The 17,500-nt window shown below is 35.8% G+C and overlaps 1 long non-coding RNA gene across 1 annotated transcript; it reads left to right on the top strand.

Moving 5' to 3' along the window:
- Positions 1–7,249: 7,249 nt before the first annotated feature.
- On the top strand, positions 7,250–7,967 carry LOC135223222 (uncharacterized). Its single transcript, XR_010316430.1, has 2 exons — positions 7,250–7,447; positions 7,809–7,967. It is a non-coding gene; the product is annotated as an uncharacterized LOC135223222 (long non-coding RNA).
- Positions 7,968–17,500: the final 9,533 nt, after the last annotated feature.

Raw genomic sequence — 17,500 nt, 5'->3', positions numbered from 1 at the left:
GACATCTAGCGTTCATTTATTTCTATTTAAACAATAACTCTAGTAAACCCTTATCCGAAAGAAAGTAAAAAAGCTGAGAGAAAAGATAGCATTAAGAAAGGAGAGGAACATAAAGGAGAAATGGAAATGATGGAAGGAAAATTATAAAAGAAGAGAGGGAGAAGAAAAATAGTTAGTCACGCCTGACGCGCTTTCCAGACAATATCTCGACCACAAATATCTATATATACCCTATGTGATAATCTATAAGTTTGTTGTTCTTCAGAAACATAGTTAATTGGACTGAGCTTTCAAAAAAGCAGACAATAATAACGGATAACTTTTTTATTTCTGTTATTTGAAAATATAGACCTGACAAAGGCAAAGGGTGAAAGTTTTTATTCCCGTACCACATGTTAAAATATTTGGGATATTTTCATGTTTTAAAATGTTCCTATAATTTGCCGGATTTTCTAATCTATATAATAGATGTCGCTTCTATGTTTTGCTTTTTTGAGCACTTACTGCAGTAGGAATGAGACGGCAATATTTTCATTGCCAGCTTTGAGGCCCTGTATAAGGAGCAGTCTTGGAAGCTACGTAGATGAAGGCTTAAAGGACAAAGGACACTTGCCTTAAATGAAGCCTAATGGGATGTGTGGTGAAAAGGTAAAGCCTCTTTATGACTGAGTCTATGAAAATGGCAGCAAGTAACAGCTGGGAAACCCCTGTGAGGACCAGAGATTAATACAGTTCTCAATGCTCAGCTACTGATTGAAACTGGTTTTATTGCTAGGTGTTACGTCCAGTCCTGCCCATTACAACGGGCAAATCCAAAAGGTGAAAACCAACTTCTTAAGCAATCTTACAAGCTATTTCCTTTGTACAAAGCTATTTCGATTTGGGCCCACAGCAAGCAACTGAGAATTTTCTTGTGCGGAGTTCGTGATGGCTCAAGGCGAGATAAATCTAAGACATTCTTTTACGCATTTTTCTTACATACTTATGTCAAATGAAAAATATACTTAACTTAAATAAGATGTCCTTTGTACTGATATATTTTTATAATGAGAAATAATTAGGTTCTCTTAGTATAAAAATGCAGCGCACTTTGTCTGACTCACCACTGGGACAAACCCTGGCCTTTCGAGTGAAAGTCCAGGGCATTAGCAATTCGGGCATAAAAGATCATAAAAGGAGTTGTAACATAAGTACTTACGCACCTAAGGTTTAGGACTTTCCCAGGCAGGCGACTCAGGCCTAACAAACCAGCAAATGTTGCCCAACTCCCTCCTGCCATCTCACTCTAAAGACTGAGGTTGGTTCCGTGTGAGTCAGAAATTGATTTCTGTGAAACACGTTCCCATGTGTTCATTTCCAAAACTATACTCAAACGGGGGGCAGGAAAGGGGATAAGTCGAATGAAATGTTAGCAATCTGAGAGCTGATGGGTCAGGGAGGTGGGTAAAATTTGCTGGGATGTTGGGCCTTAGTCGTCTGTCAGGGAAAACCCTAGGTACATAAGTACTAAGGCTTCAACTGCTTCTATGACCTTTCTGCATGAGTTGCTAATGCCCTGGACTCTCACTCGAAAGACCAGGGTTCGGTCCCTTGGTGAGTCAAAATATCTATCTATCTATCTATCTATCTATCTATCCTATATATATATATATATATATAATATATATATGTATATATATATATATTATATATATATATATATAATATAATATATATATATATATATATATATATATTACAAACAGTATTTCCCGTCTTATAAGGAAATAAACTTTGTAATTGCAGTTCTATTAGGAAACGTTCACAATACATTTACTTTGCTCTCCTTTCACAGACGGTTAGGATTCCATTATAAATTTCAGTAACACCGTCGTCTCATATAAATACATACATACATATACATACATATACATACATATATATATATATATATATATATATATATATATATATATATATATATATATATAATATATATATATATATATATATAGATATATATGAGCCGACGGTGTTGCTGAACTTTGCAAAGGAATCATAACATTTTGTAAAAGAAGATGCAAAGAAATGTATTCTGAACGTTTTCTAACAGAACTACAATTACAAAGTTTATTTCCTTATAAGACGGGAAATACTGTTTTTAAAATTTAATTCATGCGGTCATTCCTTTTTACATACTGCAATAATCGCAATTTTATTTCAATTTGTTAAAATAAATTTTAGGTACGCTTTCGACTAAATGCATTGAACTCCAAAATGCAAATGGATATAGTATCTTTCCAGATAGGATTCTAATCTGCATATTTTTCGAATAATGGTGGTTATCCTAATCCACTATTTCCGGTTTTTATTTGATATGCTTATGAACACATATGAGGCCACCGAATAGGTCTTCATGATCTTCAATTCATCAGTGTGATTTTACCCTAAGTACTCTCTCCCGGGAGGTAATGAGTTACCTATTTTGTAAAAGTTCTAATAAAAACAACAAGAGTGAGGAGGTATGAATATTAAATAATACAAAAACTAATGAAAGGCATAATTTCGAAGCCAGTCAAGATCATTTCATGTTATGAAAAAAGATGGGAAAAGCCTCTTCATATGCAACTGACCAAATAAAAAAGATGTCCACCCTGTACTGTGCAAATGTCAAAAGAACAGGAGGAAATGTTAAGGACTCAATACTGGCCTGCACCACCACTTTCTCCGCCCCCTTTTCGCTGAGAGAACTCAATGTCCATCCTGGGCGATTTTAATCTCAATATAAATGGGAATGCATTTAAAAAACACAACATAAGTCATCGCCGATTATTTGCTTTGCAAACAACTACGCTTTATGCTAACATCAAAAGAGATGAAAGTATAGGTGGCCAATTGATATAAAGCAAATTCAAATGGACCAAGAACAATTAATGAAGAACGAGGTTATGATCTTTAAAACTGTTAACAGGTTGGGGTTTAAATCTTGAATTTAGAAAAATCCATTGGTCACAGATATTTAAAGTTAAGTTTGTGCCTCCAATAGCTTTTTTACACGACCATATAGGAACAGGGAAAATAAGCACATATTCGTGTTTTTAACCATATTGTTCTCGGTTTAAGACGAAGCAGTTTCAGAAAAAATACGTTTTCTTGGTACTATACCAGAATCAGCCCTTCAACAACTTTAGTAAGTTGTAAAAGGAATAGGAAAGCCAGTGTGGGCCCCTGTTGTTTTGGAAACTAAATATAGGGTAGATAAGTAGATATTGTTTACAATGTGAAAGAAGTATAAGTAAATTAAAGGGATGGTGCAGGAATGAGTGCTAAAATGGCTTATTTAAGATCGATATGATAGTGGTTTAAAGGAGATAAGATTGAAATCAACAATATTATACTGTGAAAATTAGATTGATTTCTTTATAAATCCCAATTTAGTTTGCGCTGAATGTGAAATGTATAATGGGGGTCATAAAAACGTGAACTGAATGTTAGAGATGTGAAAGGTGGTAGCATAAACTCAAAGACTAATCCGCTTCAAATGATTCCCTGAGATGCGAAGCCTTTTTCTTGAGGAGCTGTTTACCATTGTGATGGTCAGTGCGTCTGATCGTGGAGAGACTCCCTTAAGCACCCGAATCTTTGGCGACAAATGACCTTTGAGAATGAGTCAGACTAGCATAGCAGAAAAATCTTAATATGACCTGGGTTTGAAAACGACATGTTACCGATAAAATTTTCCCTATATGTCTAATATACTTATTTTAGAGCACTGCTGTCAAAAAAATCGAAATAGTTATCTTTTTTATTTAAAAGTAGGCATTAGCCAATGGTAGTGTGTATGGAGGTATTGCATAGTAGTAATAAAGTAAAAAAAATGGCCATTTTCATCAAAGGATAATTGTAACAATGACCAAGATTATGTTGATAAAATAATAGCCATTTGGATAATTGCATTTGTTGAAATCACTCACAGAATTACCGATAAGAAGGAGGAGCGTCTAAATATAAAATGTTCATTGGAAAACGCAGCATTTATAATTAGAAGTTGATAAGTTGGTAACAATAACATTAAAAGAGAGATGAAGAACATAAAATCGATAAGGATTTAATTACTGTTGCATGAATTCAGCGCTTAGGTGAAAAAGGAATTTGAGTCGTTGGACACCATGTTAAAATAGTGTAGAAAATAAATGGAACAAAATGCAAGTATCTAAAGGTGAAACGAATAGAACGCCCCACGGCTGCACTAAGAAGTAATAGTTAGCGGAGGGAAAGTGAACAGCAGAGCAAATGCACGACACATTTCCCAGATGCAATGTGGTATCATTCATTAGGACTCGAGAGAGAATGATGAACAAGTCATCTGATGCTAGAAATCAATCTTTTCTGGTTAAGTTCTTGAAGCAGTTTTCGGTTTTCATTTCATTTCTTATAGGTAATATTTCAAGATTATAACTTTATTAAACATTTGTCTCAGGTTTGGTTGAATCTCCAAGTCATGGCATTTATGTTCTGTTAACACTGAGAGAGGGAGGAGATGTATAGCATTTGGGAATGGGTTAGACCAGAGCACTGGAATACCTTCCTTTAGAATATTACCCCCGTTTTTTTTCTTCTCTATATTTTATTTTACTCAGGTATCTTGGTTTTTTAAACTCTCGTCAGACTTGCAGTCTTTTGAGAACGATAAAACAGGATACTTGCTTCGACTGCGGTCTTTGGGTTCTTTCATGAAACTCTTAAATACTCCTTATTCTCAGGTTATTTTTATAAACATTTCCAATTCCATTGCATCATACTTTCTAATTTGGAGCGGCTCTCTCTTTGATGTAGGAGTTGATTGCATTGCTTGTAAATTCACTACGTTTTTTTAGGAACTTCCCCAATACTTACAATTTGACCATTTTGAGAGAGAGAGAGAGAGAGAGAAGAGAGAGAGAGAGAGAGAGAGAGAGAGAGAGAGAGATTCATGCCCTTTCCATCACCTTGTGCGATAAAATCAGTGTTATGCGCTTAGGTTACTCATGAAAAGCAGAGTCTGGAAGCATCCGAAAGAAACTGAAATGAACATAAAAACATGTCAACCGGATAATTCAAGACCTCTGTCGTGAGGTACCTAAGCCTCATGTGACCAGATTTCTTCATAAAAAGAATATTAAACAAGTAGGTTCAGGCGCTTTCTAAAAGGAAAGACGAAAATGGTCCAAGAAAGGGAAAGTGTTCTACTAGAGTAGACAAATGTGTCCGGAGCGAGGAGGAGAGAGAGTGAGGAATTTCAGATTATGATCAACTGTTTTAGATGTCACGGACATACTAGAAAAAATTAGAATGGCATATAAACATATACAAGAACGCAGAAAGATTATAACAGTAAAGTTTTTCTCTAATTTTCTATTATTTAAAATATGTTAATAATATTCAAGTATATTAAAGTAAAAAGAATAATCAATACATTTCAAATCGTAAATCTTAGCTTTGGATCTTGAATTGACTGTATAGAAAGAAAAAAATATTGATGTATCAGCACTGAAGGATAAGGGTCGACTCCTTGGTAAGAAAACGTCAGCCTCAAACTCATTCTTTCTAAAATGTAATCAATGTGCCTACAGATATAAACCACTCTGGTATTCTGAAGTGTTTCTGACGCAATCTCTCGAGTTGCAGGGGGCCTGGAAATCTCCTGGGCCAAAGACTGGCCAAGGAGGTCGTTTTTCGTTGAAGAAATGACGACGACATCTACAGAATTCTCAAAGGCTTGAGGAAAACCATCTGGCAAAGGAAAGACAACATTCAAAATTGAAATCAAGGAGAGTATCAGTAGAGGGATCTCGAGCCCACGCGCAAAAACAAGGACAAACACATTGAATAGGAAACGTTAATTAATTATTAGTTTCGTTGGTCAGGTAGTCAATCGTTTGGTACATACTTTAATGCTTCAGTTGTAAATAGTTATATTTCGTTCTCGAATTATTAATACTGTTCGTTAGTGATAATGCAATATTATGTAATATATGCAATTTTAACAGATAACTATAGAGGTCTATACACACACACACACACACACACACACACACACACACACACATATATATATATATATATATATATATATATATATATATATATATATATATCTTTCTAATGCTCTGTTACAATTACATATAATACTGGCTCTAAAATACCCTATTCCATTTATCTTTATTCTGAGTAGAAATGTTATCAAATCATTATTCAAATAAACTATATATACTGCATCAGGAATATAATATATTTAGTAAATGATTAATGGTGATGTATTATATTTCAAAAAACAAAGAAATCCGCAGAAACTTTTTTTTTAATACGTTATTAGTCTGTGAGCTTCATGAAATGTCCTAAATATGGCTTTCATTATGCATGATAACAGACATGACAGAATTTGAGATTGATAAAAACAGTTCGGATATTTAATTAAAAATAAAGGCTTTTAAGCATAAAAATTTTTGTCATGCACAATTATATATATACACACAGACACACATTTATATCTATATATATATGTACAATGTGTGTTTGTGTACTCAGATACTCTCGGAGATTTAAACTCAATTTATCATAACTTTATAGCGCTCTTGCACTGAACTGCATACCTGCTCTCTCTCTCTCTCTCTCTCTCTTACACACACACACACACACACACACACACACACGGCAAAGGTGGAGGAAAAAGATATTGACGAAGAATTTTTCAGAAACTGCATCGTAACGTTATGGAGTACTACAAAATATCTTAACTCTTTCAATACGAAAGGTGTGTGAAGGTAGTCTACGAAATTAGATGAAACAATTCAAAACAGATACCGCTTACATGCAAAGAAGATATCAATGCATCGTATCTAAATTAAGACAAAATTTAGATAGCCAGGAAACGCATTAATCCCATACTTATAATCGTGAAAAAATACTGTTTAAAATTACGGATCATAATTGTATCATTAAGACTAAGCCGAAAGTGACCAGTGTTTTTGTATGAAATTTCAATATCGGGTTGATTTTTTTTTTATCTAAAAATTCCTTTAATTAGATTTATATGGATAAACAATCTTAGCAACTGGAATTCACTTTAAATAACCTGATAATTGATAACCCAGCTTCTGAGAGGTCCTCTGGTTGTTTGTATGGAAGGACGTAACTGGCAAACAACTTGCCATTACAGAAACTTCAAATACGAACCGAGGTAAACAGCAACGTCTTGGAAAAAGAGATTCCTCTAAGTGCTACAGCCACATCAACACTACCACTTCACCTCTCGCTCCTTCAAGAGGATTTTTTAAATATTGTAAATTTTCGCAACAACCAAGATATGAAATAATAACTTCTCATCCTCGGAGTGCTCCTGTGATAGCTCGGCTCATCTATCTACACCATCTACGCCTCTAGGCTACAGCCATGAACTATTCAATACTGCAGAGAGCTTCAACTGCCAGTGGGTTCCCTCATTATCAGTCTTATTAAAAAGTGAATACAGTAGTGAGCTTAGCAATTGTTTATCTTGTGTAAATAATTCGCTGCATTCTGTCCTCACTTTAATTGCTACTGGAAACCTTATCATTATATTTATGCTAACTTACGTACATAGCGCTAAATTGATAGTTATTTCGTGTTCACCACGTTATTTAATAATTATTTTTCAGTTGTTAAGGATTTAAATTTTGTTAACACCTGCAGCTGATGTGTAGTCAACATATTTGATTTTTTAAGTGCATTTGTGCGTGAATACAATTTCCTAAAAGTTAGGCCGTGTTGTTGACAGGTGTGTAATGTGGTATTTTCTCTAGCTATTACAGCTCTTTGGTGTTCTTGTTGTCGGTGAATCTGTCAGTGAACCAGGAGAACTACGTACTGCCCATCTGCATACCCAGGACCAACCATTTGTAATTCAATCAAGTCTATATTGTAATTCGTATTATTATTAATGATAATAGCAGAATATATGGTTAATGTTAGTGATAGCTTCCATTAAAACCTTAATTGAAATTACTACTCAGTTTATTAAATATTTTCTCAAAATTCAGTAAAGTTTTCGAATATTTCGTCTTTATATTTTATAGCGACGTGCATCAGTATCAGATAAAAATTCCTGTTACCATCAGAGGAATGAAATTTGTAGAGATTTTTCATTTTGAACTCATAAAAATTAAATAATTGTTAAGGAACTTACTGACAAACATTGAAAGATTATAACCACAACCAAGTAAGCGAAAACCCTGTTCGGTATGTGTGTTTGTCTGTTAATATTTAAAAAGAGAAATCCTTACAGACCTTGCGATCGGGGAATGCTGGGTAGGACACGTTTGCTTTTATGATTATCAACATCAGCATAACTTGAACACCACACCAGATCGTGTGTCAGTATTATTGGTTTAAGAAACCTTAATCACATACCGATGTAATTATCAATGACCTTTAAACAGAAACTCTAGTGTCTCGGTGTCATTTCAGCGCAGGATTGGTAACGCTTTCGGGGCAGAGTCCAAATTAAAACGACTGGTTAACAGCAACTTAATAGCTGGTAACTGAATAGCGTCAATAAGTTGGAATTGCTAAAAGCCAGAAACTTGAAACCTCTGAATGTCTTGGCGGAAGGATGTGGGGTTGGGGGCACTGGTTATCATGGCTGTGATCTATTGTTACCAAAGAATGGTTCTGTGCAAGAGAACGCACAAAATCTGTGCAAGTGGCGAGTATATGCAGCTTTAAGGTATTTAAAACATACCTAAAACCTTAATACTATTGAGCTCGTTTTCCTTATCAAAAGAAGCTGTATCATCATCGAAATTGTTGCCTGCGTTTGATCAACTCTTTCTACTACCTTTCAAGGGCAGTATCTAAGAAACTGCGAGCTCATTTATTAATGTTGAATTAATTATATAGTCACGCACCAAAACAGCGCTATTTCAAAGGGAAACAGAGCAAGCTCTGCAACGTAACTAACACAATTTTTCAGGCAACCTCGACATGAAAGTTACATACTTAATTTTGAGGGTTACTTTTCGGGTCGTAATATTGCTAATGGCAAAGTAGTACACTGCTTTCGATGGCGAGTCTTCGATTAAATAGATTAAAGATCAAAACAAAGTAAAAATTAAGACATTATGAAGAAAAAGCTTATTGTTAAATTATAGCCTAGAAGAATGCAAGAACTAGATATATATGAAAAAGGACTGGTCCCATATTTTGGAAGGCAGTGCTCCAAGAACCAAGAATGGGTCGTCTATATTTAAATTAGTCATCTTTTAAATTCTCCAAATGCATAATGAACACTAAAAAGTGCAATTTGTCAAGATATTCACAGCGAGTAAGAAAAGGGGCCTGATTCCGTGACAAATACATCGTCACTATTATCAAAGTCATTTTACATACTTCCAGGTTTATTGGATAACATGCCAATAATGTAGCTATCCTTTACGCCTGCTTTACTGAAATAAATAACACCTTTTCTGCTCTCATCACTGATACAACAACTTTTGGCGGTCATACTTATAAACGCACACAAACACGCACTACACACACATATATACACACACAGGGTCCTGCCAACTCCAGTGACGTATGATGAGACTAGAGGAAACTCGAATCTTTTCGTCTGGGAGAAAGGCGTTCCACTGCAATCATCCCCAAAAATATATTTTCACGACTCCTAAAGAAAAAGAAATAAGATAATCCATGACACGAAAAGGACCGTTGAAGACACGGGAGATAACACAGGGGAGAGAAAAATGAGACAGGTGTGTGGATAAGTATCCGGAGTTAGAGTTATCCATAGCAAATTATGGGCATCTGTTATATATCAGATGTTTTAGACAGGATCCAGAGTTCCAAGGAACTATTCAGCATACCTGTTATCTGTGTCCCTTTCGCTTCTTTTTCTGGGATGATCTTTTCACTTTGGCGGGAAAGGAAATGAATGAATCATAATGGATTTCACTGACAAAGATCGAGTTTGTGTGACATAGAGCTATTTCCGTTCTGCTTTTTGAAGATCGTGGGCGACTGGAAATTTACTGTTAGCTCTGCTTCTGATTTTTAATTTTCTTTGAAGGAAGGCAAATAAAATCTATGAGATTAATATAGATAAATGTAAATATAAAATAAATAAATAAAGAATTAGGGTAATGTGAAATAAAAAGCAATGCACTCTTTAAACACAAATATGTAACCATTAGGTAAATAGTTTAAAACATAAAATTTCATTAAAACACAATGAACATATTCGAAATTTATTGCAAAATTGACTTTCACTAATTTTTACTCTTAAATGTTAACATATGAAAAGAATGACTGAACAGTACAGCTTATATTGTCAGTAACTTTATATATGTACCTCTGCTAATTTTCGAGAACCCTCTTGATTATTATTATATTATTATTATTATTATTATTATTATTATTATTATTATTATTATTATTATTATTATTATTATTATTACTTCTAATAAATGCTCTAAATAGGCTGAAACGTAGTCAATATACATACATTTATACGTATATAATAATAACCACAATAACCTCGCAACTTCTCGACATCATCACAGTTTTTCATTGATATTCATATCAGTCGCATACACACACACACACACACACACACACATATATATATATATATATATATATATATATATATATATATATATATATATATATATGTGTGTGTGTGTGTGTGTGTGTGTGTGTATGGAAACCGGGGCTAGTTGCCCACGGGGTAGGTTGATACACTGTTAATGGCTCATTATATGACAATAGTTGGCGCTGAGGTTCTTGAGACGTTTAGGCAAAACAATTTGATCACCCGTCTGAGAAACTACGACTAAGAACTATTTTTGGATACCCTGAGTAGGTTTTCTAACCTTTCGTATTATTTTACATAGGCCTTAATGAAATAATTTGATTTGAAAAAAATAATTGTCTTTACGCTTCGTATGTGATTAAACTTCATTTTTCCATAATTGAAAAGAATAGCAAAATTGTTACACTCCGTAACAACTTGCCCCAGCAAAGATATATGATTGTAACAACTAACCCATACGGAAGAAATTTAGATTGATCTAATTATTTATTTCATATTTCAGGATTATCAAACATGATTAGCACCTACAAAAGAAAGATAGATAGAACTGATAGGTGCAACAGTGTAAATTCGGAGTTGGCAGTCGAACGTGTCATTTGTCATAAAGAGTTTACAGAGAGCGGCTCAAGATTACAAGGATAACTTAGATAGGCCTTATATAATGCCAAAGACCTACAGGAGATATCAAAACCCCAGAGGAGCTGCAACCATTTAGAAAGGCTAGCCCCAGAAAAGACTCAAAGATGCAACAAAAGAAAACGCCACACAGCAATACTACTAACAGACACAGCTGAGAAGATGAAACTACAAAAGCACAATGAGGATTCACAAGGAAAAAGGCTCAAAAGTAAAACCTGTAAAAGGAGTCTGAACAACAAAGGGTTTCTGAGGTCAGGTGGAAATAAGAACAGAAAGACATTGAAGATTATTGGTCTCCATGTGGTGTGAATGGTCAAATTCAGCCTCATGGGAGCAATGGGTCAATGGTCAAATGCAAGGGTTGGGCCCATGAAAGTTGCACAAATGGAAGTGCTCATTATGCTGTATCGTGTAAAATATAGTGTTAACTGATTTCCAGTGGTTCTGAAAGGATATGATTTTTGTTCATATTTTGAACTATACCCCATGGGCTGTAACAACTTGTCCTGCACAGGGGGCAAGTTGTATACAAAAAACATTTTCTGCTATTTTCTATTTTGTTTCAGGAATTAAAGATATATAACTTTTTCGCTACATGATTAAAATACACGTGCAGTAAGCTTTTCTAACACAAATTTGTTTAAGTTTTCTTCATTAGATATTGAACTAGAAGTAAGAAGAGTAAAATTATAACAAGTAGCCCTGGTATCCCTAATATATACAGGGTGTTTTCATTTAAATATCATTGAGAAGTAAATTACACAGAAACTACATAGTCAATGCGAATGAAACTATACAGGCTTAATGTTGAGCAATATAAGATTTATTCCTCCTAATCTGAATGAGAAATTCAAAGGTGTGCGGTTTCCATGAACGATACACAAATGTTCAATGTGCGCACCGGCAGAGACATGGCACACGTCAAAGAACGTCCTGTTTTCAGTGGTGATGCCACATTTCATACGAATGGCAAAGTCAGTAAGCATAACGTTCACATTTGGGGAGAAGAAAACCCCCATGCCACAGTTGAGCACGAGAGGGACTCACAAAAAGTGAATGTGTTCTGGCGCCATTTCCAAGAATTATCTTCATGGCCCTTCGTTTTCTTTCAGGGAAATGTGACCAGCGATGCTTATCTGGAAAATCTCGTTGCAAATGAACATGAAGACTTCATTTTTCAAACAGAACGGCTCCACTCACTGGAAGCTCACTGTGCGGGCTCATCTTTGTGACAATCTCCAAGGGAGATGGATCGGGCGTGCTGGTGTTGAAGCCTTGCGATTTTTTTCTTTCTTTGGGGCTTTGAGAAGGGACCTGGTCTATGTTCCCCCTCTTCCGCAAACCTAGAGGAACACAACCAGAGAATCACTACCGCACTGGAGACTGTTACCCAAGATATGCTGCAGGTATTTGGGAGGAGCTGGACTACTTTCTTGGCGTGTGCCGTGGTCTCAGGCGGAGCAACATATTGAACAGTTTGGGACATCTTTCATGGAATGCACTACCTCTGAATTTCTCATTCAGATTTGGAGGAATAACTCTTATGTTGCTCAACATTAAGGCCATTTAGTTTCCTTTGCATTGACTATGTCGTTTCTGTGATATTTACATCTCAAATGATATACAATTTTTTGAAACACCCGTATAGATGTATATATATATATATATATATATATATATATATATATATATATATATATATATATATATATATATAATTTGCAATATAGCTCTAATAATTGATCTGAATTTGACACGTATATATATATATATATATATATATATATATATATATATATACATATATATATATATATATATTTATATAGATATATATATATATATATATATATATATATATATAATATATATATTTATATATATATATATATATATATATATATATATATATATTTATTTATATATATATATTTATATATTATATATCAAGAGCCACCAGGAAATATGAAAAGCAGCGGTACCTAGCGCTTTCGTGTATTCTTGATATACCTCATTAGGGTACAATATATAAAAGAATGAAAAACAGCTTCGAAATATCAAAGGTAAATATACGAACGAAAAAAGTAAAATATAGAACAATCAAACAGCCTAGTGCCTAGTCAAGAAGCAAATGGTCCACAGCCTACAATTACACTTAAAGGATAAATACTACAAACGGAAATGGAACTACTAAACAGTCAATTACATAGTTACATATTTTCGTAAGGCAGTTTTCTAGTTTATATTGTCCGTTGCTAATATTTAAAACACTTGACTTATATTTTATTACACTAGATTCTATAATTTTTCTTTTAAATTTTTCCAACTAATTACACAATCAAAATGATTCATATGTAGAAAGAGGGCACTCGACGTATTTCCTACACGTACACAATATTTATGTTGATTTAATCTTGATGCCAATAGTTTGCCCTTTACCAATATTATTTTTCTCAACAACTCTGCATGGAATTTCGTAAATGCAAATGGGTTGTAAAGTGGAGAGTTCCTTATTAAAATTGTTCTCACAGACTGAGTGTTACTAAAAACAACATTAACATTAAAAACTTTAAACATTTTTGGCAAAGAAAGAAACCTGACGTCAAAATGTAAAACAAGCATATTACTAAGATCAAAAGCCTGTACATGGTCAACTGCATAAAATTTTTTCTTTGCCTTCCTCAAAGCTACATCAACTAAAAATGCCATATACTTCAATTTGAAAGCATATGAAAATGCGTACAGCGGTGGATCGTTGTATGACAAACGTGAACAGCCGTAGCCACATTCACAAGAAACAATTAAATTATATACCATAAAGCAAGAATGCACCAAACCATAAAGAAAATTAATGCAGAGAATGTATCTACAACTGGTGTCAACACCCAACTGGACCTCATCATTTACTGCCAAAATGGGCGCACAAGAGGCCTGATAATGAAGACAAACCAGGTCCAGCTGGTAAGAGCCCCTTAGACAGACAAACCGGGGTATATCATTTCAGATGTCCAGTCCATTGATGTCCCGGCTCATACAAGTATGACCATCATGAAACTGACTAAGAGGGTTTCAGGCCATGTACTTAGTAGGTCTATAAAACATATGAGGGATCACCATCATATGAGCATCGCAAGAAATGTGATTATCGAATACACCAAGCTGACTGGAAAGGCCCTGGACTCAAGATGCCTAAGGTTGCTTGAGGCACTTTTGACACATCAAGTGAAGCCGTCATTAAATCCAACCCAGGAAGTTCTCTTCCTACCACCAGCATTAGACGACCTACAGTGCAAAGGCCTGAAACAGACACCAAAGCAAGCGATACCCCCGGCACAGCAATGCAAAGTCTAGTGAGCCACCTGGTGAATAATTAAAATATTTGCCAAAAATATGAGGCAGTGATGTCACACAAGGTCACGTACCATGTAGTGACATCATGCACCAGCTCCCCTATTCGGCAAGACTACAGCAGTGCGACCATCAAGCTTTGGCTCGAGGAAAATTCTTTCTGTCCAATCAACGGCATGCATTTCGCCTTAGCCAATCAGTGGTCACCATGCAGTTGACCCCCTGATGACCATTCCTGTATTTAAAGAGTAGGACTCGGCATTGAACGTCAGTCTACTACTGTCCTTTGCCATGAACATTCTTGGCGGTGACTGAGAGAAATGTTAAACAAAATCTTTAAAACACCTGAAGTGGATTAACAACTCTACGGGCCATAACCCTCAGAATTTACTTACCAGACGCAACTTGTATACATCAGAAATAAATAATATCCTAATTTACGACTATTTCCCTCTCCAGAAATCACTAGTATCGGAGTGTTACTGGTACAATGCAGCAACTATGAAAAGTCAGCTATTAAAAATTGAGAAAACTATATATAAACTGAATGCAGCTGATACAGCAATCACTTTCAACACTAACTGTTTGAAAGAAGGCCTACTACCCACATATACTAATCTCTGCCTGCATGACACCTGGAGTTTCAGATCCCTTCTGCAACTCAACTGAACACAAGATAGACGAGCACTGCAGACTTACTGAAGGAGTAAAAAAGCTATGAGGACTGGATTGCAATGAGAAGGAATGGCAATCCACATATTCCAAACGGCCTTGACATTGAGGACACTTCTGAAAGTGGCCCTGAAGCAGAACGTCATGGTGTCCCCAACGAAGAGGAACATGAAGAAGATGAACCAACAGAAGAGACCTGCTTTCCATGATCTAAATTACCCAGAAAAAATCATGTGATGCCTTTGCCATCTTAGAGAAAGACCAGAAAAAGCAGCTGAGAGACACCACTTGGAAACTTGTTACCCTCAACATTGGCAAGCTCAGAGTGTCGCAGTCAAGAAAAGGGTATACCTACTCAACTTAAGGCTTAACTGCCACATCATAACTAAGCCCAAACCTCTTAAGAAAAGTACTGAAATCTAGTTAATACTTGCTTTTATACAGCAACCTATACAGCAACATAAGAGCTGCAACCTCATCTGCACCACAGATTCCATGCAGCATCTACTGCTTGCTGCAGCCCTCACAGAGGTCCCTACACCAGCAGAAACCTTACGTGCAAGATAAAAGAGGCTGCTTAAGTGTTGAGACAAAAAGAGGACATCACTGTGTACTGGACAGATAAAACAGCAGCCTTCGTTCTGCATGGGAGCAGTAGAAGGGCAGGTTTTTCCCTTATATGAAGGCCGAGCGTTTATGTGCACTACATCAACGATGCATTTGTGTAGGCTGACAACGAGAATGAAGTAAACACTCCCCTGTACTTTCCAGGAATACAGCTCACTAAATTATACAATGCAATTCAGCAGCAGTGGACAGCTTCCCTGTACTTCATCATTTACCACCAAAAAGGCGCACAAAAACCTAATAATGAAGACCAAACCCAAGCATAACAGTAAAATAGCCCCTTAGACAGACAAATGTGGTATACCATTTCAAATGTCCAGTCCGGGCATCCTGGCTCATATATAGGTATGACCACATCGAAACTAGTTAAGAGGATTTCATGTTATACATAAGAAAGTGCTAAAGAACTCCAAATAAGGGATCCCCATCACATGAACATTGCAAGAAATATTATTACCGAGGACACCAAGATAATTGGAAAGGCACTGGTCTCAAGGTGCCTAAGGTTGCCAGAGTCTCCCTTAATACAGCAAGTGACTCATTAAATACGACCCAGGAAGTTCTCTTCTTACCCACCAACATTTGACGGCCTTCTGTGCAAAGGCCTGCAATAGACACCATAGCAAGCGACACTCCCAGCCCATCAACGCAAGATCCACCGAGCTACCCGATGAGTAATAAATATCCGCCAGATAATACCAGGCAATGATGTTCTGCAATGTCATGCAATGTCACAAACCACACAGTGACGTCATGCACCAGCTCCGCCGTTCGGTGAGACTACAGCAGCACGACCATCAAACTTGAGTCTTTGGCTAGAGGGGAATTCTCACCATCCAATCAATGGCATGCATTTCCCCTCAGCCAGTTGACCACCTGCTGACAATCCTGTATACAAAGAGTAGGACTCTGCATGAGCATCAGTCTACTCCCATCCTTTACTGTGAACATGCTCAGCAGTGACTGAGAGAAACGCTGGCCAAAAATCTTCAACACATCTGAAAGGGACTAACAACTATTTGGACCTAAACAACTCTACGGACCATGACCCCCCAGATTTCACTTACCAGATGCAGACCCACCGTGTATGTACAGTGCTCTCAAGGGATTTCGATACATAACGTAATGTTATTGGTAAGCCATACAGGAACTGTCTGTAATACTTCAGTGGGCATTTACAATTTCTCTAGGACAATTTTGTTTTGTTACAAGGAACTGATTGGCTGGAGGTATCTCTATGACAGATTGTTTTCATTAATTTGTTCCATTAAATCGTTGTAAAAAACAAGCAACATTGTAATCACAAAATATTATGATAAGAATAATGTTGATATTACAAGCTTTAAAGGAAAATACACGTTAACTAACAATTATCTTCGTAAAAATCGAATTTATTCCTAATAATCATACAACCACCGTTACTTTCTTGTAAGGTGAACGTCTACCTTATACTACTAACAAAAATGTAGGAGGGTTTTTGGCATTTCAGTAATAGTCTCTTTCATAAAGTCGTCTCATTTTCAATGCTTTAAAATCCCAGAGTTACTACTTAATGGAGCTACAAGACTAAATCTAGTGGAGTGGGATGTTGTTCTTTCTAAATCTGTGATGAGCTAAGCTTAATGT

This window comes from Macrobrachium nipponense, chromosome 8 (genome assembly GCF_015104395.2).
Source record: "Macrobrachium nipponense isolate FS-2020 chromosome 8, ASM1510439v2, whole genome shotgun sequence".
In the NCBI taxonomy this organism is placed as follows: domain Eukaryota; kingdom Metazoa; phylum Arthropoda; class Malacostraca; order Decapoda; family Palaemonidae; genus Macrobrachium; species Macrobrachium nipponense.
Note: the sequence above shows the minus strand (reverse complement) of the source record. Positions and strands in the feature narration are given on the sequence as shown.